Source organism: Equus asinus, chromosome 15 (genome assembly GCF_041296235.1).
Source record: "Equus asinus isolate D_3611 breed Donkey chromosome 15, EquAss-T2T_v2, whole genome shotgun sequence".
Taxonomy (NCBI): Eukaryota; Metazoa; Chordata; class Mammalia; order Perissodactyla; family Equidae; genus Equus; species Equus asinus.
This window is the reverse complement of record NC_091804.1, coordinates 34,807,793-34,830,154: the sequence shown is the minus strand read 5'-3', so window position 1 is coordinate 34,830,154 and position 22,362 is coordinate 34,807,793. Positions and strand designations below refer to the sequence as shown.

Here is a 22,362-nt window from a genome sequence, read left to right as displayed (position 1 = left end):
AAGATATTCGCAGGTTCCAGAGATGAGGACGAGGATGTCTTTGGGGTGCTGTTATTCAGCCTACCGCAGTCTGGCAACACTAATTCCAGCTATGTGACCTTGGCCAGGTCACTCAAACTTCCAAAAGCCTCTAGTTCCTCACGGACAAAAAGCTGATTAAATGAGCTCATAAGACGAAACACCTTGCCCCATGCCAGGCAAATGGTAAGTGTTTTAGAAATGGTAGCTCTTGTGGCAAAGGGTGAGGGATGACTGTGTCCAAACCATGCTGTCCTAGGCGTTGGAATAAACCCCTCAGCCCAGACCCAGGATCCACTGGTGGTACCTAGAGTCCGGGTTGCAATCCCACATTCTGCCAGCAGGAGGAGAGGAGCATAGGTCCAGAGCCTGGTCTAAGGGCAGGGAAGGGCTGGGAGGAGATTCAGAGATGCCCCAGAAGTCCCTGTTCCATCCCTCAATTGAGGGCCATTATTTTTGGTTCCTCCTGGTGTTATCTAGAACCAAGTTAGCTCAGGATTGGAAGAGTCTCAGATAAACAACAATGACAACAAAAAGAGGTCCAATTACTTGAGGAATTATATATGCCAGGCACTGTGCTAAACAGTTCGCTTGTATGATTTCAGTTATGACTTACTAAAATGCTGTGAACAGCAAGCTAGGATTGTCTCCTCTGCAGATGAGGAAACTGAACCCAGAGAGGAAAAGTCACTTGCCTGGGGGCTCAAGATAGTCAGTGAAAGGGTGGGATTTGAACCCAAGTCTGTATGACACCACAGCTCCAAATTTTGCTTTGCCTTAGAGGTCATGTGATCCTGCCCTTTTGTTCTTCCAGGTTGGGAAACAGGCTCAGAGAAGGAGAAGAACTTGCCTGCGGTCACTTGATGGCTCTGTGGTTGAGCTGGGATTTGAGTTTCTATCTTCTACATCCCTGCCTTGCACACTCGGAAGTAACAGACTCTGAACTACCCCTTGAAAGACCCATTTCTTCATGTGTAAAATGGGGGATGGTGCCTCCTGTTTAGGGGGTCCTTAGGAAGATACAGTGGGATGGCATGCACAGAGTTCTGGTACGTTGTATCATGAGATGTCTGTTGATTGGTTATGACTACCCCACTTGGGGGCAGAAAGATCACCAGAGGAAGGGTAGCTTGCCCCATGTCTTGGTCGGAGGGATACAAATATCTTGCCTTCCTAGCTTCATCTCGTCTCTGAAAAAAGAAATCTGGGCATTGGGTATATGTGGAGGAGGCCGGAAATGCCTGAGCTATCTCTGTTTTCAAGGCGTGTGATTCTGAGTTAGACAATCTCCTGGAGCAGCCTTAGTGAGATTTCTAAGGTAAGGCTTGTTTAGGATTGCACCGTGGTGGAGGGCGGAGTCTCTCAACCTCGGCACTATAGACATTTGGGGCTAGGCAGGTTTTTGTTGGGGGGGGGGGGGGATTAGGCTGTCCTGTACATTGTAGGGTGTTTAATGGCATCCCTGGCTTCTACCCACTGGATGACAGTAGCACCCTACACTCACAGTGGTGAAAACCAAAAATGTCTCCAGACATTGCCAAATAACCCCCGCAGGACAAAATTGCCCCCAGTTGAGAACCATTGGTATAGGAGAAAGAAAGTCGGCATCTGGTCAGACAGACCTGAGGCCAAGTCCTCTCTGTGTCACTAACCAGAGTGTTAACTTGGAGCAATTGCTTACATCTGTAACCCTTGGTTTCTTCAGCCATAAATTCTATATGCACAGCTACCTTTTATTGAATGCTTTTCGTTGGGAGTGTGATGAGCTCTTTGCCTGGATAATCTCATTTAATTGTCAGTAACAGAATCCTGAAGAGACACTGACAGGTGGAAGCAGAGAGGAAGATGGAGAGGAGACAGGGAGGGAGTGGTGTACATTAGGCATCTTCTCTGTGCCAGGCAGGACAGCAGGTGCTCTCACAGACATTTATCCTCTGTCACTAGCTGTGTGATCTTAGGCAAATCACCTCCCTGGGGCTCAGTTTCCTCGTTTATAAAAATGATAGCCCTTGGGGAATTCTGGTAAGATGAAGGCGGTGACACCCTGCAGAGGTATGATTCCTCCCACAACCCCACATAAAAACAGAAACAAAATTCCAGAAAGACATTTACAACAAAACTAGGTGATAGGTATCTTCACAAATTAAAAAAAAAGCAAGTGGGTGAGGACAAATCAGCAATAGCTACAAGGCCTGTGTGCCACTGGGGCCTCTGCGTAGGAGAAATAAAAGGGAAGTAACAGGTGTCTGGGAAACCACACAACTGGAGAATCCCAAAATTGCAACCTGTATTCGTGGGAAACTGTGGCGGGGCCATCTGAGAACTGCAGCTGAAACTGGGGAGGGTTTTGTTAATGCCAGTAGCGGGTGAGCGCAAGGGGTCTGCCATAGGGTCCATGGGCTAACGGAGTTCAACCCCTGTGAATTCTTGACCACCAAGTCTTCTTTCCAGGACAAGCCTCGTAATGAGGAGAAATTACTGAGAAAGGAATCAAAATTGGGCAGGATAGGGAAAGCAGAAATAAAGGAAAGAGAAGGGCAGGATAAAAGTAGGGGCGGGGAACAGAGCCAGAAATCCTCAGAAAGCAAGCCACATATATATATTTTTAACAATATGCAGAAACAACAGAAGGGAGAGCTCTGTGAAGATAAAAAAAACTATCTTAAGTGAGCTTCCTTCTAAATGTTCAGAAAAAATTAATCTCACATAAAAATGAGCAATGGAAAAGTATCAAAGTTAAATCCTGGGAAAATAAAATGACTATGACAGAGGGAGGGAGATCGAGAGAGAGAATAAGGAGCAGAATAATATCCCTACAGACAGTGAAAGCATTCCAGGAAGACTTTTTTTTTAAAAAAAGATGAGAACAAGTTAAAAGACGTCAACAAGATTATATAAGACAAAAAAGAACATAAATTAGAATTATAAAAATTCAGAAATGAGGTGTCAGAACTCTTGATAGAACTAGAGATATAAGAAAAAAATTTTTAATGAAAAGTAAACTAAATGGAATATAAGAGCAAATGAAAAAATAAAATCAACAAATAGTGTTTTGAGATAAATAGAAAGTGAAAAGGGGGCAATTTTTAAAAATGAAAATTAAACAAAGACGTAAAAGAATTTCAGAGAAATTGATCAATAAGAAGATGGGCAATGAAAATCCAACACGTCAATAATAGGAGTCACTGAAGGAAAAAAAATAAAACAAAGCACAGGAATACATCATTGACCCAGAATAACCAATATCAAGACATCATTTGGTAAAATTACTGGTTTATAAAGAGAAAGAAAAAAAATCTTTAGGCATCTTGGGTATCCAGGCAAAAAGAAAGAAAATGAGGTTGTCATCAGACTCTTCAACAGCAATGCTTTATGCGAGTGCCAGAAGAAAATGGCATCCTTTAAGATGCTCGAAGAAAGAAAGGACGAGCCAAGGATTTTATCTTCAGCAAAACTGACCTTCTCTAAAGAACTATTGTCAACTTGTGAGCACTTGGGGAGTATTTTTTTCCGTAAGTTCCTCCTGAGGAGTCTACTGGAGAATGAGAATCAGACCAACAACATGACTAGAGAGATGCTGACATAAGAACTGGTGGGAAGCATTCAATATATGTTTACTTGTAGAACTAAGACTAAGTGATGGTTAAAAGGTAATAAAATTCATCTATGTTCTAACACTGTAGCTATAGTGCAGCCCCCATCCTGGTGGAGAACGGACACAGTGTATGCAAAAATTTTTGTATCCATTTTCAGTCTTCTAATTGGTTGTGGTAGCTTTCCTGTTGTTATTCTGAGACTGTTGTCTGTGTAAAGTGGGCTAAAGGAAATCACTAATTGTAGAATCTTTCAATTTTATCATCTCCTGTGTCCTTGAAAACAAAAATATCTAATATATATTATTTATATATATATATGATAAAATCTCTATCTATATATAAAATTCCTACTTCTATTTACTAAAAAGGCCTAGAAACAATGACCAATATAGTACCAGTGAGTTTACCTAGCACTCAGATTGTAGTCCTGAAACGCCATTTTCTGTTCAAAAAAATAAAGGGACCTCTTGGAGAAATTGCTATTTCCAGATTTGTAGCAGGAAGTATACAAGATGAGCCTGTAACATCTTGTCATACCAGATAAGTAGAAAGCTATCAAAGGGAGTTGGAAACCAACCTGAAGGTGATACAATTTCAGCTGCCACAAAGATAGTAATTGCAATTGATTGAAACTCATCAAATATGTTTTAATCCCTGAATTCATCATCGAAAACACTAATTGATCACCTTCTAAAGATGGCATGGAAACAAATTATGTTCTTGAAAACTAGGTAAATAAAAGGAAAGAATCCAGTATTTAGCTCACCTTTCCTATATGAATTGTACCACTTGGTAACCAAATAACAGATTAAGAAAAAATCTTCGGGGCCAGCCCCGTGGCCAAGTGGTTAAATTTGCTCTCTCCACTTCAGCGGCCCAGGGTTCGAATCCTGGACATGGCACCGCTCATCAGGCCACGCTGAGACGGCATCCCACGTGCCACAACTAGAAGGACCCACGACTAAAAATACACAACTATTATGTATCGGGGGACTTTGGAAGAAAAAGGAAAAATAGTCTTTAAAAAAAAAAAGAGAAAATCTTCGTATAAAATTATTACAACTAATACATGAAAACAAGATGGGAAAACTGGAACTCAGAGAGGTAAGGGAACTTGCCCAAAGTAAAAGGCAGTGTCAGGAGTTTGAATTGTGCATGGGGAGGGTTCATAGTCTTTGGCCCTTGGGATTCTAAAGGACAAAATGTTCCATACTCTTAAACAGATGCTCACCTGATGGATCTGACCCAGTCTGAGGTCATGGGTTGCCCAACCAGCCGTCCAGAGCCTGACTTGGCTTGAGAAGCGTCCAGACTAGGGCTGGGAGAAGTCAGCAGCTTGGCAAGCGCCGGACAAACCTGACCACTACCCGGGGGTCGTGTGAAGCTTGTGACCCATGAGCCTGGTGTGCTTCAAGGAGCCAGAACCTTCTGTCACCGTGTGTGCCAGCCTTTTGCTCACAAGCCTCGGAATCAGGACTCAGAAGAGAGCTGGCTACCTCTCTAAGCGGGAGATAAAGACATGCGCGGGGCTGGCTGTGCGGATTTCCCAGAAGAGGTGAGAGCCCAGCTGTGTTTTCTGGTCACACATTGATTTTCTAACCTGATTCAGCACGGCTGCTTGGAGGTACAGAGCGTCCTCTCCGTTCCCTAGATCCCAGTCTGGCTGGAGCATTTCCAGAACAAGGCCTAGAATGGTAGGGGACAAGGAGGGGTAGAGACTCCATACCCCCTACCCCACCACTACCAGCCTAAGAGCCCTCTCAGCCTACCCTCCACTGTATTATTAACACCCAGCAGGACCAAGTTCTTACCAAACGCCAGCACTTCATATGTATTCACCTGACCAGCCTGTTGGAGATGTTATCAGGCAGGGGCTCTCATGAGTACCATTTGACAGGTGAGAACGCTGAGGCCCAGAGAGGAAACTCACTGGGAAACAGTCACATGAAGATGGAGCTGCAGGTCCAGGATCCTGGAATCCCGGAGAGGCAGATCCGGCAACAGTCTGTAGATTCATCGTGTCACTCAGCCCTCCCAACAACCCCGTTGGGTTGTGTCCCCTCCATGAAGATGTGAGAAAACTGAGCCTCAGAGGGTGGACGTGACTTGTACAATGTTACTCGAAAGCTCTGCTGTGACAGCCAGCAATCATTTTTCAAGAGCACAGTCCCAAAGCCCACAGCTGGTAAAATTTGTCCACGACCACTCAGAACCCCCTATGGATTATTCTCCCCACATTCACCCACAGTGCTCCTATGAGGGAAGAGGGGGCAAGGAATCTTTTGGTGGCCATCTTCTTAGAAGGGTGGAATGAAGTACGGAGGGCTTCTCTGGGGGGACTAATTGGAGAGCTTAACATGTGACCCCTATATGGGGGTCCAATGGTCTGATGTGGGCAGGGACATCTAGAAACTGGGAGAGCTGGGCTGCCCCACTACACTAGTGAGGGAGCCAGAGAGAGGGTGTGCTGAGGTCAGCCCATACTCCCCGGTGCCTCAGGACAAAGGCTGCTTGAGTGTTTCCCAGGGACCAGCCTGGGCAGAAAACACCTACAAGGGCTCAGCTTGGGCCCTGTCCCACAAAGCCTAATGGAGGGGCAGAGCTGGATGGCGGCAGCGAGAAGCTAGAGTTGGATGTCAGATTCCTAAGGACTGAGGAAGGAGTTACTAGGGCCCTCTAGTTGAAGATGCTGTGTCCTGGGGTAAGTCTCCAGATCACGGGATGGCTGGGGTTCAATCGTAATAAAAGAGCCACCTTTTATGAAACACCTACTATGTGCTAGTCTCTATACTATATGTTGCCTATGCGCTGGTTCACCATGTCTTCACTACCTTTCAGAGTTGGTATGACTATCTCCACTTTACACATGAGGAAACTGAGGCTCAGAAAGGCTAAGGAACCATCAGTGGGGTCCACAGGTTAAAAACAGTGGTTCATCTAGAATGGCTAAAATTAAAAGGACTCTCCCTAGCGACTGCTGGTGGGAATGCAAGGTGGTACAACTACTTTGGAAAATAGTTTGCAGCAGTTTCTTAAAAAGTTAAACATATACTTATATGACCTGGCAATCACACTGCTGGGTATTTACCCAAGAGTGATGAAAGCATTTGTCCATTCAAAGACAGTACGTGAATGTTCTTAGCAGTTTTATTTATAATAGCCAAAAACTGGCGGGAAACTGTCCATGCATAGGGGAATGGGGGAAACTGTATATACCTACACACACACACGTGTACACGATTTAGCAATAAAAAGGAACAAACTATTGATGTATGCAACAACATGGATGAATCTCAAAATAATTATGCTCAATGAAATGTCAGACAAGAGTACAAATTGTATGATTCTATTTCTATAAATTCCAGAAAGTTGAAAGTACTCTATGGTGAAAGAAAGTAATCTACAGTGACCATGGTTGCCTGGGAGTAGGGGGTGCGATAAGATGGCTTATAAAGGGGCACGAGGAAACCTGGGGTGATGGAAACGTGCATCATCACGATTGTGGTGACGGGTTCCTGGGGTATGTACATATGGCAAAACTCATCAAATTACGCAGTTTAAATAGGTGTCGTTTATTGTACATTAATTATACCTCAATCATGCTGTTTTTAAAAAAGAAACTAGAGAGTGGCACGATTAGGATTTGGACCCACCTGTGCCTGATGTGAAACCCTTCAGGAGATGGTAAGTTATTCAAAGCTCCCCTTTCTTTGGCTGGAGACACAGTCAGTCCAAATGGTGCCACCTCCCGGAAGCCTTCTTGTCCCCTCTGTGGCAGACTGTGGCTTTTCAGAAATTGCCTCCCCCGTGGCCTTGGCCCACACCACCCTTCTGCCTGCCTTTAGGATTTGTCAGTGACTCCTTTCTCTACTTGGGGACCTTCCCTCCCCATATTGTCCTTCAGATATGCTGACTGAGAGCCCAGTGTCAGAATCAGACCAACCTGAGTTTGAATCTCAGCTCTGCCATTTACACCAGCTGCCTGACCTTGGAATCATCTGAATAATAGTAGAAGCTACTTGGAGATTGCCTCAAGGATCAAATAAGAGATAGTTCATATTAAACAATTAGTGTAGGGCCTGGTGTGTAATAAACATTCAATAAATGTTAACTATTACTGATCTTCACCTGGCAGTGGCTGCTGACTGTTTAAGTTTCTCAGCCTTTGAATCAAGTACTTACCGCCACGGCTATATTTATTGACATGGAAAGATGCCCAAAGCGTACTTATGAGGGGAAAAAAGCGGGCTCAGAATGCCTCACAGGTCATTTTAAGGATTAAAGGAAAAAACAGACATCCATCTCTTAGCACAGTGCCGGCACACAGCAAGCGCTCACTGAAAGCTGGTGTGGTTGTTCTTAATGTGAAAGCATTTGTAGCCCATCGAGTACTACTTTCAAATATATCGTGTGAGTTCCTGCGAAACGAGATAATGTTTGCAATTGCGCTTCGACAGTGAAACAGAGAGAGGCAGACCTGGGCATTCCCTCTGCCTTCCTTCTGACGCAGCTCAGGGGGCTGTCACGGGCAGGGCTGGAGTTGGACTTGGGACCCATTAGTCTAATGTGGATTCTGGTACTTTCTTATGCGGTCTTGGAGCAAAAGCAAAGGCTTGCCCTTTGGAATGGAGACTCCAGGCCTGGATAAACAATATTCTTTGCAGTAACTGAAGTGCTGTGACAAAATGTAGGCACTTGAGGGCGCTCCAATCAGCCTGCAGTAGAGAGCGTCTCAGAAGGCAGTGATGATAACGATGATGACATGAATGCTGCTGTTACATTTAACAATGGCTTCCATTTATTGAGTTTTTACTTGTTTGCTGTTTGTGCCGTTGAGTCCGACTGCTAGCGACCCTGTGGCCAGCAGAGCGGAGCCCTGCCCGGTCTTTTTGCGCCATCCTCTCACCTTCTGGCACTACATCAGCTAATGCTCTGCTTCTATTCATAGGGTCTTTTTTTTTTAAAGATTTTATTTTTCCTTTTTCTCCCCAAGGCCCCCTGGTAACTAGTTGTATATTTTAGTTGTGGGTCCTTCTAGTTGTGGCATGTGGGACACTGCCTCAGCATGGCCTCATGAGTGGTGCCATGTCCGCGCCCAGGATCCGAACTGGTGAAACCCCGGGCCGCCAAAGCGGAGCGTGTGAATTTAACCATTCGACCACGGGCCGGCCCTCTCATAGGGTTTTTACTATAAGTAAAACGATGGGTTCTTACTATGAGCTCCTAAAATGTGCTAAGAGAGTCACAAACTTTATTTTAGATACTATTACTAAAGATTTTATAGACAGTGTGTATTGCTCTTTAGAATTTTAAAACATTTTTTATAATGGAGTCACAATTCACAAATCTTGTAAAATGTACCAATAATAAGTGTGCAGCTTGGTGAGTTGTTACAAGCATACACACACTGGTAACCCCCACCTGGAGCAGGATATATAACTTTTTAACACCCTTTCCACTCACCCCCCCCCCCGCCCAAGACAACCACTATCCTGACTTCTATTATTTATTTGTTTTGCTTGTTTTTGAACTTCATATGAATGGAATCATACATACATAATATTTAGGGTTGTCAGGTTTAGCACATAAAAATCCAGGATGCCAGTTAAATTTGAATTTCCCAGGGGACATATTTGCACTAAAAAAATTTCATTGTTTATCTGAAGTTCAGATTTACCTGGGCATCCTATATTTTCTCTGGCTACTCTAGTAATCTTTTGTGCCTGGCTCCCCTATGTTGTTGTGGCTATGAGTAACTTACTCTTTTTCATTGCTGTGTAGTATTCCACCCCACGAATGTACCTCAAAATATTTACTCCATCTACTGTTGATGGAGAAGGGTGGGTTACTCTTAGGTAGGCACTAAAGACTAATGTTAAGCGGTGCACCCTGGAGTCAGAGGCCTGAGGGTTTGAATCCTGGCTCCACCTCTTAATACTTGTGAAGGCTTAGCCAGGTGAATTAATTTTCCTGTGCCTCAGCTAGTTTAACTTTAATATGGGCTAATAATAGTACCTCAGAGGGTGTTGTAAAGTTTAAAGGGGATATCACACATAAAACACTTAGCACAGGGCCCCAGCACAGAGTTAGCACTCAGTAAATGTTGCCAGTATCACTGTACCCATTAGACCTAGGAGAAAATTAAAATTCAGAGGAGTGAAAAAACTAGCTCAAAGTCACATACCTAGTAAGTAACAGAGCGCTTCTGTCATTCATATTGGCTAAATTAGAGTCATTCATTCATTCAACAAATTTTTTTGAGCATCTCCTCTGTGCCAGGCACTGTTTAGGTCTTGAAGTCACACGATGCGCAAAGGCCCTGCCTTCGTGAAATATAAAGTCTAGGCAGCGAACACCACTGTTGGTCTGCCAGGCTCTTTATGTGCTTCTCATTAACTAAAAGAGATGTTGGAGATGTTGTCAAAAGAGCTCTCAGCGTGGAGCCGCACAGGCATTCCTGCTCCAGAAACAACAGCCGTCAGCCAGAAAGCAGCCGTCTCTGCAGCAAGGTGGTGTGATGGGTATCAGCGGCTCCATTTTACAGATGAGAAAACTGATGCTCAGGAAGGTTAAGGAATCGGCCCACGCTGACACGGCTAGTACTGGGGGAACAGGAATGCACGGTCAGGTGCACTTGACACCAAAACCCCCTTGGATGTCTCAGTGCTGTTTTTCAGTCCTGATGGCAGGGTGGCTACAGCTTGAGGGTGAAGCTCTGGAGTCCAGATTTTGAAGTTCAAGTCCTGTCTTTGTGACCTTGGGCAAGATATTCGCAGTCTGTGAGCCCTAGTTTCTACCCCTGTGGGATGGATGGAGGCTCACAGGATTGCCTTGGGGATCTGTGGAAAGCTCTGGGTGCAGAGCCAGGAGAAAATAAAGAGCCTCCAAAGCGGCACTAGTGTGGATCCAGAGTGGGGAGGGGCCTCCTGAATATGCTCAGCCTTTAAATCAAAACCTTACTGAAACAAGCTTATAGCCATGGAAAGATGCCTGGAATATCTTGCTGAGTTTATTTAAAAATCAGGTTCTAAACCACAAGCAGGAGTGCACGTATGTACAAAGCATGTCTGAGAAAGACACACTGAATGATCATAGTCCTAAGTGTCTGTAAATAGTAACTCATTGACGCTCCTAATAGCCCTGTGTGGCAGGTGCCGCCAGTAGACAATTTTGCAAGTGGAGAAACTGAGGCAGAGGAGCGTTAACACTCTCAATGTCGCACAGCTAGCTTGCGAGCTGTCACGTGGACATGGGCACTTTGGCCTCAAAGGCTGTGCTCTTGACCTCTTAGTTCAGCTCCTCTGTGAAGGGTGGTTTTTCTCTGGGTGGTAAAATTCCGATGTTTGGAACTTTCTTCTTTGTACTTCTCTGCATTATTTGAGCTTTTGTGATACGTAGGTTTTGTTTTGTAAAAACAACAATACACTAGGGTTCTAAGGTGGGATTTTGATGCCTTTAAGAATTGGCTGTGAACACTCATAGGGACAAGCCACTCCCAGTCTCTTTTGTGGTGGTGAGACCATGGTCCGTGGAGTTGGGGACCCAGGGTCCTGCCCTGTCATCCCCCCACCCCAGGGCGCTCTGTGACTCTGGGTGAGTCACAGTGTCCAGGCACCACCTTTCTCCCAGCAAGGCCCCTGGCACAGAATAGGCCCTCAGTAAATGTCCACCGGCTAGAGGAGGAATGAATCACTGTGCCCTCTGGGTCTTGCCCCACCTCAGCCACCAAAATACGATCCTTGCCTTCCCCTGGGGCCCCGAGAATTAATGAATGAACTAAGTCACTGTAAAGTGCTAATAGTTTCAGGTTATTAGAAAGCTAAGTGGCAAGAGACACAAGACCCTACCAGATGGATGATTAGTGGTGCCCGTGGGCTGTGAGTTGGGGGTGGGTATGGCCATCGGAGAGTCCCGGAAATCAGTGCCCGGGCTGGTAGGAGAAGGGTTCAGGCCTCACCCCAGGAATGGGGCTGCTGGGAGTTTTCTGCCCGTGACCCCACTCGTGACTCCTGCTCCTATCACCCAGCCTCGAAAAGGCTGGGCCCGCAGGGCCATAAATTCCTGCTATCATCAGACAGCATCTCTACAGCTCAGGCTGTTTGCCAGGAGCCCTACAATTATTTTTATCACTTACCAGTCCTGTAATTATTTTTTATCACTTTTTTCTCACAGCAGCCTTGCAAGCAGGGCTAGTTTTGCTCTCTTTCGGTTTGGAGTTGGGGGAACCCAGCCCATGGAGGGTTTCGGAGAATTTCCTGGCTTTGCCCAAAGCTCCAGAGAGCCTCCGGGTTTGAACGCACAGCCCCTTGGGGGGTCCATGCTGGTGCTCCATGTGAGGCCAGAGGCTTTGGGAGAATTGGGAGTGGAAATTGGGAATCATCAGGAGTGTTAGGCTCGGCTACTTTGGAGCTGGGTGACCTAGGGCAAGTCACTCGGCCTCTCTGTGCCTCAGTTTCTTCATCAGTCAAATGAGGAAGTAATACTAGGACCCACCTCCTAAGTTAGTACCCACAGGTGCTCAGTAACTGAGAGGTTCTATTTAACTTTGAGTTAGAACCTGGATCCCCAACTCATACCTGGGCCTGCTAGATGACTTGGGCAAGTCTCTTGCCCTCTCTGAGCCTCAGATTCCTTATCTGTGAAATGGACATTGTCTTGCCTGCCCCACACTCTGGCTCGCTCATCTCCAGTCCCATCAGCTTGGCCTTCTTCAGGTCCTCAAATCACCGTCTGTTCCCTCTACTTGGAACCAAGGGCAACCTTTCGCCTCCGGCTTTGCCTGGTTAATCTCCATAATCATCCCAGAAGGCCTTCGTTCCCTCCCTCCCTTCTTTTCTTCACTTGTTCAACAAATGTTTATTGAGCCCCTACTATGTGCCAGGACTGTGCTAGGTGGTGGATGAGACCAGCCAAGTCCCTGTGCTCACGAAGGGGAGATAGACAATGAACCAAAAAGACGTGAAAAGCAAAGCAAAAAACCCCAAGGCAATTACAGACTGTGTTAAGCCCTTCATAGGGGAAAACTGTAGCCCCGGAAGAGGAAGCAAATGGGGAAGGCTGCTTTCTAGAAAGGCCTCTCCGAGGAGACGCTTCCGTTTGAATTAATCATTTATTTGAATATGCACGTGGTGCAAAATTCGAGCAATGTCGCCCAGTTGAAAGTGCTTCTCCCTGCCATGCCCCCTACCCCGGTCACCAGCTTTGTATTCTCCTTCCAAAGAGGCCGCTGTTTGTCAGTTTCTTGTGGATGAGTGACAGTTCTAGTCAATCTGAACCACAAGCAGCAGCAGCGGTTTAAAGGTGTGGGAGAAGAGGAGTCCAGGCAGAGGGAACAGCCAGAGCAAAGGCCCCGAGGCCCGAGCCCGAGAGAACCAGGACGGCAGAGGCGATCAGAGCCTCTGATATGGGGCCTGTGGGCCGTGGGAAGGAGTTTGGATGTTACTCTCTGTGGCTTGGGTACCGCTTTCGAGTTGGGCGTGGGGTAGAGATGAGCGTATTCTGATCTGTGTTTTATATAAACACTGTGGAGAATGGATTTAGGGGTCCAGGTGGGACAGGGAGACCAGCGAGACGGCACCTGTTGCGTTTGGGATGGTGAAAACCAGGGCCAGAATGCGGGAGTGAGGGGCCGGGGGAAGCGGTCAATGTGGGTTGTGTGGGAGGCGGGTGGAGACCAGCGCGGGTCCACACGCTCTCATGACATCTTCCCGCTGTTAGTTCCGTCTTGGTGGTTATTGGATTCACCTTGCGCCCTTGTAACCTGGCGCGGAGTGGGCACTTGGGACGTGTTTGCTGAAGAGGTGACTAAAAGATGAAAAGGCCCTTTGTAAGTGGAGACACGCCCCTTGAGAAATGGCCCAGCAGCCTCCTCCGTGCTCCCGCCTCCCCCGGCTTGGGCGCTCCCCTCCACCATCCGCGCCTGCGAATCACGCCCAAATCATCCCGCCATGCGGAGCCTGCTTCTGATCGGCAGCATGTTAGAACCTCAGCCCGAAGGTTCTCGTATTTTCTCAGCTCAGAAACCCTTTTCCCATGAAAGCCTGATATAAAAAATATATAGAAAGTTATTTTATAACTTCAAATACCTAAGAACTTGGGTAAAAGGTGAGCAATACAGATGCAATTCTCAACATAGATAATATTGTACAAAGCTCATGGAGAAGAGCAGGCTGCTTTGTTAAACCCCACAGTGTCGCCCTGGGGCACACCTGACAATCGCATTCTTTTCATTTATCCAAGAAAGAACCATCGGCGGCTTCCTGCAGGGAAGCCAGGCTCCACGTCCAACGACAGCCTCTAGTTTCATTTGCATCCAAATGCAATCCTCCTTCAACCAGAGAAATATTTCCAAATGAGAACCATCTGTGTGTATGTTTCAATAGGTTTATATAATTTAGAATAACATAAATTTTCAAGATGCACAAAGCCTAAGTGGACAGCTCAGGAATCATCACAAAAACAACACCACTGTGTCACTGTCATCCAGATGAAGAGAGAGAACCCGCCAGCCCCCCACAGCCCTCCCTGTGCCTTCTCCTAGTCACTCACTACCTACCCCTCCCAAGAGTAACCACAATCCTGCCTCCTAACATCCTAGACTAGTCTTGTCTATTGTTGAAATTTATAGAAATGGAACGCACAGGGTGTATTCATTTGTGAGAGTCATTCATATTTGTAATAGCTTGAGTGCATTCATTCTCATTGCTGCAGTGTTCCACTGCGTGAATATATCACAATTTCAGATACTGATGGCTTTTTTTTTAACATCTCGCTGGTGGGGGTGGGTGGATGGGGGCAGGAACTGGGTTTGGATTACAGATAAGTTTTATTTTATGCACCTGGTGTTTTGTTTTGTTTTCACTGAATTAGTTGCTGTTAAAGATGGATGTCTGGCTTCTCTTAGAGGATCTGTCATGGCAGGGCCCCCAATCCCAAGTGCCTGGAGATGAGTCCTGGCTGCCCCTCCTCAGTACATATATTCCATTCCCTTTTTGCCACAGTCTCCACCACCCCCTGTTGTACTACAACTAGGCCACCTCACTCACTAATATTGCCCACCTGGCCCTGTAAATACGTGAGTCTTCCACTCCAGCTTTAATTCATCAGAAGTGGCCCCAAATATTTTATTCTGAGGTCTACACAACAATGGATAGATCTGGCAGACCAAGATAGAATATAAGTTGTCTCTACTGGGTTAAACTTTGGAATTCATGTTTGAGTGCTCAAAAAATTTATCATTATTACTATTTCAAAAAATGTCTTAAAATGTATTTTCACTATTATTATTACTGTTACCACTTCAAAAGATGTTTTAAAATCTATTCAAATGTGTAGTAGAGGGCATGGTTAAATGTGGGTGCTTTGGACCCAGATGGCCTGGAGTCAAATTCTGCCTCTGACACTCAGGAACTGTGTGACCTCAGGTAATTATGGAAACTCTCTGTGCCACTGTACAAGGGGGAGGCTAATATTATTTACCTTACTGGATTCTTATGAAGATTAAATGAGCTAATACTCATAAAGTCGTTAGAAAAGCTTCTGGCACAATATTCAACGTATGTTAGCTATTTATGATTTTTAAAATTATTGTGGGCAGGCTGACCATCTGACCTGCTGGGGTGACCAACCATCCCAGTTTGCCCAAGACTGAAGGAGTTTTCAGGATACAGGACTTTCACTGCTAAAACTAGAAAAATCCTGGGCAAAATAGGATGAATTGGGCACCCTCGGCCTGCCTGACAGTTATTTCTCACCGTAACTTGACGCACTGGCCTTTCACTTTGATTAAATTTTATTAAAAATAATATTTGAGTCCCATGTTGTGGAATCCCTAGAATATCCCCTATGATATAGTTTCTGCAAAGCACCAATCTTGCCTACATCTTACCCATTTTACAGATTGGGCAACTGAGGCCCAGGAGTGCAAAGCAGCCCCCTGTTGGCAGCAGAGTTCTTCCCCGGCCCCCGCCTTGATGCTTCTCCCCCATCACTCCCTCCGGATAGCTGATGGATACTGCTCCTTTGGTGCTAACCAGGTCCTAGGTAGCACACTAAATGCTTTCCGTTAATGATTCTCACAATCATCTTAGGCGGTGGCTCTACTGTGATACCCGTTTGAGAGACGACACCTCCTTCTTGCCTTCCATCCTACCCATATCCCCGTATTCATTCATTCTATATATATTTGCCCGACTGTGGTTTCCTTCGAACTCCTGTTCCAGGGAACATCCCCCAGGCTCCCTGGGTCTTATTTCGCCGCTGAGTCTAGTCCCTTGTCTTCCGCAGTCTGTCTTAAGACATTGTCGAAGGACTTTTTTTGGCTCAATCAGCAAATATCTGCTGAGCTCCTACTGCTGGGGCTATGTGGTGAATGACACACAGATCCTGCCTTCAAGGACTCAACTCTGGTGGGGGCCCCAGTTCATCAGGGTCTCTCCCCCATTGCACGGTGGGTGGCCATCATCAAGACCCAAATGAAAGACTGGGTCTTTTCCTCTCTGTGCCATTAAGAAGAGGCCAACAGCAGGCGTGTAAATGAGAGGATCACATCACAGTGCAGGGAGGGCAGCAGGCTTTCAGAGCTGTCAGCCGTGAACTGTCAGGGTGCAGGCAGGGAGCAGCTGGCATCTCAAAGGGTTAAGCCAGGGTTTCTCATCTCAGCACCATCGACATTTGGGGCCGAATTACTCTCTGTGGTGGGGCTGTCCTGTGCATTCTAGGATGTTTAGTGGCATCCCTGGCCTCCACCTGCTAGATGCCAGTAGCACCCCCACACCAGTCATGACAACCAAAAATGTCTCCAGACATTGCCAAATGTCCCCGGAGGGGAAACTCATCCCAGGGTGAGAACCACTGGCTTAACTGAAGCAAATTTAATGCAGGGAGTGTCTACAGAGGCGTGAGCAGGCCACGGGAAACGTCAAGGAAGAGTGAGGCACCAGGGACAAGGCACAGCGGGGAGCTGTTATCACCCCAAGGCCTGAGGGGGCAAGAGGGACAGCAGCGTTCCTGCTCCTGGAGCCAGCTGGAGCTGTGGAAGTGAGGCCAGGACAGGAGGTGAGGCCATGCAAAAACACGGCCCTGCCAACATTAAGGCAAAACAGGGACGGGGCGGGTGGCATAAACACCCCACTTATCCCTCATCCTGCCTTTTAATCTCCCGCTGACTCCTCCCTTTGATGGAATCCAATGGAAGTCAGGAGGCATGGGTGCGTAGAGCAGGGTATGCGAGGGCGTGTGGAGGTGGTGCACAAGCGGGGAATAACCATCACAGGGAGGCAGCAACGGAACCCGGACCCTGGACATTTGAGGTCAGTCTTGTAACTTGCGTGGGAGTTTTCCAAGTGGAGAAAAGGGGAAAGGGTATTTCAGCTAGAGAGAACAGCACGTACAGAGGCATGGAGTTACAAAAGAGCCTGGATCGCCTAATTGTTTATTTCATTATGATTGTTTGTTTGATTGATTGACTCTGGTCCATGTCCACTTGGTGAAAATAAAACATTCAAAAGGTACAAAAGGGCATAATGAAAAGAAGCTCTTCCTCCCACCGCTGACCCCAGCTGCCCAGGTCACCTCGTCAGAGGCCACTTTTCTCTCCTGTCTCTTATCACCTTCTAGAAAGAGTCAATGCAAGTGCTAGCTGGTAAATGTATGTGATGTGTGTCACTCAAACTCCTAATCTGACTTAATTTCACTGATGTTTGTGGAACCCCTACTTGCGCAAAGAAATGGACTGAGAGCTCTGGCCTTGGCCTCTAAGCCCGGCCCTTCCCTAAACATGGTGTAGTTGTAGGCACGCCGCTCTCACCTCCTCATTTCCTCCTCCAAGCAAGGAGTGAATCTTCAAGGGTCCTTCCAGCTCTGTGGAGCTTGCCCACAGCTGCGTTGTTCAACTGACGTTTTGGGGATTAAACTGAATTAAAGCTGAACCACTGGCAAGAAAGAAATTGCAACACGGGAGCACACATAAGCCTTGGGTGTGGTTCTGGAGACCGCATGTTGCCGTTTTGGGGAGACGAGTGAGGTTTCTGTCTCCAAAAACCTGCTCTTGTCTGAGCCCACAGAACAGTTGCCTAGGAAGGAGTGCTATAGTATGGCCTCGAGGGTGGGCTGGATTGGGAGCAGGTTGGGTCCTACTAACTGGGTGGCACTTGGCCCAGGGGAGACCAGATCTGCCTGGCTACCCACAGCTGGCGTCCGCAGCATTTGAGGAGTTTAAGAGCAGAAGGAGGAGCTGCGAAGGCCAGCAGGCCACAGATGTAAGGAGCCCCACAGCCAACTGGTAAACCTGACGGTGCCTAGGAGCAAACAATCAAATCTGGGCACCAGATGCCCAGCCGGAAGCCCAGAAGCCGGAGTAACCCAGGTCGCCAGGAGCAGACGAAAGCAAGGCTCTTCCATCCTGATCTCTCTTGTTCTCTCAAGAGCCAGTTCTTTCCTGACAATGCCCGTGTGTCGAGCACTTAGGGGAAACGCGCTCACCACCCATGGGCAACCCGCTGTGTGCAGTGCTGACCATGCACCAGCTCTCACCCCTCCGGCGGCTTGGCGGGAAAGGAGTTGGTGATTCCCACTTTGCAAACAAGGAAAACTGAGGCTCGGGAAGGAGCGGTGCAAGGCAGCATGAGATCGGGGATTATAAACATACACCGACAACCACGGGCGTTCGTATCAAAGAATTATGGCGTGTTAAGCAGAGAATCAGAGAATCTCAGAATCACAAAGCCCAGAAGTTGCAGACCCACAGGTGACCAGTATAATCCACACCCCTGTCTGTTCACCAGGCCGTGGCTGAAACCTCTCTCTTGGGCCCGTCTCCCATCCATTCAGGCCTCTTCTCTCACCTGGGGTCTGGTTTCAGCCTCCTCTCTGATCTCTCCTCCTTCCAAACCTGCATGCAGCAGCCAGAGGCGTCTTTCCAAACTCTAAGCACACTGTGTTACTCTTCCCCTAAAAACCCTCCACGGGCTCCCCTTTGCCCTTAGGATAAAGTTCAAACTCCTTGACACGGTTTACTAGGTCCTCTGTCACTAGCCAGTCTCTTGCCATTCTGATTCTCTCCAGCACCCCCTCCCCAACTCTACACCAACTCATACGGACCTCTTTTTAGTTCATCAGATATGCCATGCACTCTCTCTCCCTCTCTCTAACCCCTGGACCTTTGCACTTGCTGTTCTCTCCACTTGGAACATGGTGTACACCAGCACCCCTTTTTCTGGTTCGGATATTCTCTCTCTCTTCCTGTCTCCTCTGGGAAGCCATTTCTGCTCACAGAAGGACTTGGTGAAACAGAAGCCTAAAATCTCAGAATCATAGAATTATAGATTTACAGAGTATTAGAAACAGAAACTGAGACTCCCAGAAGCTTGGGATCTCAAGGTTGGAAGAATTCTTGTACAGACATCTTGTCCAAGGACCATTAGTAGATTAGGAAAAGTCTCAATTGTGCCCTTTCTCTTACTTAATTTCTGGTTTTGCATGTATTTATATAATATTACATTAGTGTCTCTTAAATATTTATTTTTATCATGTGTCCTTCTATAATATTTATTGAGCATCTAACTTATTTATTAACCAATGTTTGTTGAGCGCATACTATGTACCAGACACTGTGCTGGACAACCGTATTTTATCTATGGCTGCATAACAAATGATCTCGATTGAAAACAGCAAATGTTTATTATCTCATGGTTTTTGTGTGGTAGGACTTAAGGAATGGCTTGGCTGGATGGTCGGCTTAGGGTCTCTCATGAGGTTGTAGTCACAGCGTCAGCCAAGGCCATGATCACCTGAAGGCTTGACTGGGGCTGGAAGATGCACTTCACAGATGGCTCGTTCACATGGCCGGCAGTTGACAGGAGACCTCAGCGCCTCTGCATGTGGACCTCACCCCCCAAGGCTGCTTGAGCATCCTTACAACATGGCTGCTGGCTTCCTCAGAGCAAGCGATCCAAGATGGCAAGATGGAAGCCACAATGCCTTTTACGACTTAGCCTTGAAAGTCACACTTCTTCATTTCCACAGCATTCTAGTGATTATACAGGACAGCCCTATTCAGTTGGGAGAGGGCTACATAATGATGCGAATACCAGGAAGTGGGGCTCGTTGGGGGCCCTCTGGGAAGGTGGCTACTGCAGAAGCATTGAACAAGACTGACAAGGTCCCGGCTCTTAGAGTGAACAGCCTGAGGGCTAGAGGAAGACAGTTCATTGATATACAAATAAATAGATAATTTCAGATAGTGGTAAGTGCAATGAAGACAAGCAAACAAGACAATAAATTAGAGCAGCGGTCAGCAAACTATGGTCATTGGCCAAATCTGGCCTGCTGCCTGCTTTTGTAAATAAAGTTTTATTGGAACTCAGCAATGCCCATTCACTCACATATTGTTTGCGGCTGCTTTCACGCTATAACAGCAGATTTAAATGGTTGCAACAGAGACCATAGAGCCTGCAAAGCATCCTATACTTAGCTAAGTTGGTTAGGGAAGGCCTCTCTGAGAGGCAACATTTTGGCAGAGACCTGAATGGTTAGACGGAAGCAGCCACCAAAAGAGTTGGGGAAAGAATGTTCCAGAAAAAGGGACCATAAGGGTAAAATTTGAGAAATGAGAACAGCATTGGTGTGTTGAGGAACAGGGAGGAGGCCAAGGGGGCTGGGATGGAGTGACCAAAGGGGCAGAATGGTAGGAGATGACCTCGGAGAAGTGATCAGGGTCACCTTGGGGCCCTGGTGATGGGTTTGAGTTTGTTCTAGGGTGATGGGAAGCCACTGGAGTGTTTTAAGAGGGAGAGGTAGGATCTGATGGGGATGGGAGACATGCTGGTGTGGTCTGGTCCTGTCCTCTGAGCAGGACAGTGCCTCAGCTGTCCCTCTAAGCACAGCTGTCCCAGAACTTGTTGGTCTTGAGAAGACCCAGGCAAGACCTTCAGCATCATCTCTCGACTACGTGTTCAGGACTCGGCGATCCCTCTTGCCAGAAAGCCCTTTCGTTTGACCCATTTTGAGTCCCTTGCTCTCCCTTCCTCTAGGCAAGAAGCTTCCCTCTTCTAGATCTAGGGAATCTGTGAAGTTGGGGAGAGCACTGGATTTGGAGCCCTGGATTCCAAACTCTTCCCTGACACCGACTCATCTGTGACCTTGAGAGAGTCAGGCAACCTCTCTGGGCCACAGTTTCCTCATCTGTAAAGGGAGGTGAGAGTCCAGTCTGCTTGGTCCAAGGCAAGATGATTAAAGGTGGGGTTGTGCTGGGCACATATACCCCGGTCCTAGGGAGAGATCGAAGGACATGTGACAGCCCAGCTTGGTGTAGCTTGGCCAGGCTGGGGTTGCTGACTTGGGTGACGGGAAATAGGGGTGATTGGTCCATTGGGCAGAAGGTGTCCTGCCAACCCTCTCCTGCTTGAATTTCGAACAACAGGGCAGCTTGCTGCCTCCCGGAACTCCTTGGGATGGCAGACTAGAGTTGTTTGGCTCGGGGCTAGACCTTTGAGGTAGACGGGAAGGTCAGCGACCATGTCCAAGTCAGCCTTGGGTATTAGAAAGAGCATAAGATCTTTGTCAGAGAGAAGCCCGACTCTGCCACTTACTTGCCCCATGTCCTCTGTGTCCTTGGTTTTCTCATCTATGAATTGGGTAGAATCTAACTAAGAGGCTTCAGTTGTAAGAGGCACTAGCATTTTGTGTACCACTAAGAGAGAGAACACATTGATAATTCAATCATGACATAATGCTTTCTTAGCACTTTGAGTTTTTATTTTACAGCTATTAAAGAGCTCTGACACTTTTTAAAATCATACACCACTCTTGTGCATAAGTATAAAGGAAAATATAGATGAAATAAACTAGTTAAGGAACTCCTAAAACTTCTCCACGGTCAGCACCCAGCTCACTTAGACCACTGTCCCACTCAGAACCTTCCTTGTCCATGTTTGTTCACACACTGTTGTCCTCCATACCGTCAAACGCTTTGATCACACAGCATTTCCTGGGAGAACGCTCCACTACGGTCTCTGGGATTTTCCTCCCACCGCTTCCTCCTCTTCTGCAGGTCTGACTCTGGCGCCTTCTTGCTTTTATCAGGAGGTGTCAACAGAGGGTTTTTGGGAAACAACCAGGATCCATGTCCCTCCTTCAAATGATCCTTAAGCCGTTTGTGATGAAATAGACAGGGGTGCAGCTGTCCAGTCAGGCCACGGAAATGATGGTGAGAACCAACCAGGTCATGACCGACACCTGATCTGACCAGCAGCGCCGTAGGATGTTGTTGATTTAAAGACACATCCTAAATTCAGACATACCACAGTGTGGAAAAAGGTACATCACTGAATTTTTAAAATGTCACAATAACTGCTGTCTCCTGCGGTTTACGCGAAGATGGAATGATATAAATCTGTGACCTGGGGCCCTGACTAGAGGCCCCAAAGTGCCCAACTCAGCAGGGGCCACCCCTTGGCATTGCTCACCTGTCCCCTGACTCTCCTGGCCTGGGACATCGCCCTCGCAGGCCCCGCTCGGGTTTATGGCAACAATCGCTGCCCCTGCCAGACATGATCTCAAAGCTATAAAGGCTTTTACAGTTTCTCTCTCCCCCGAGATAAGCCTGGGGAGCCCTTCCCAAGGCCGGGGAGCAATTTCAGAGCCACAGGGGGAGGGGCTGGGCGTTGCACAAGTCGGAAAATAGAACAAGTTTTATGGCCCCAACTTCTCTAAAATACCACGTTCTCATATCCTCGGCTCGAATATGCTG

General features: G+C 47.0%; 1 protein-coding gene across 1 annotated transcript in view; it reads right to left on the bottom strand.

Annotated features, from left to right (window-relative positions):
• The window catches only part of TTPAL (alpha tocopherol transfer protein like), a 36,281-nt gene extending 17,700 nt beyond the window's left edge, over positions 1 to 18,581 (bottom strand). The window contains exon 1 of the mRNA XM_044748328.2: positions 18,458 to 18,581. The gene's annotated coding sequence lies outside the window, so the exon portion shown is untranslated. The remainder of the gene's footprint in view (positions 1 to 18,457) is intronic.
• Positions 18,582 to 22,362: the final 3,781 nt, after the last annotated feature.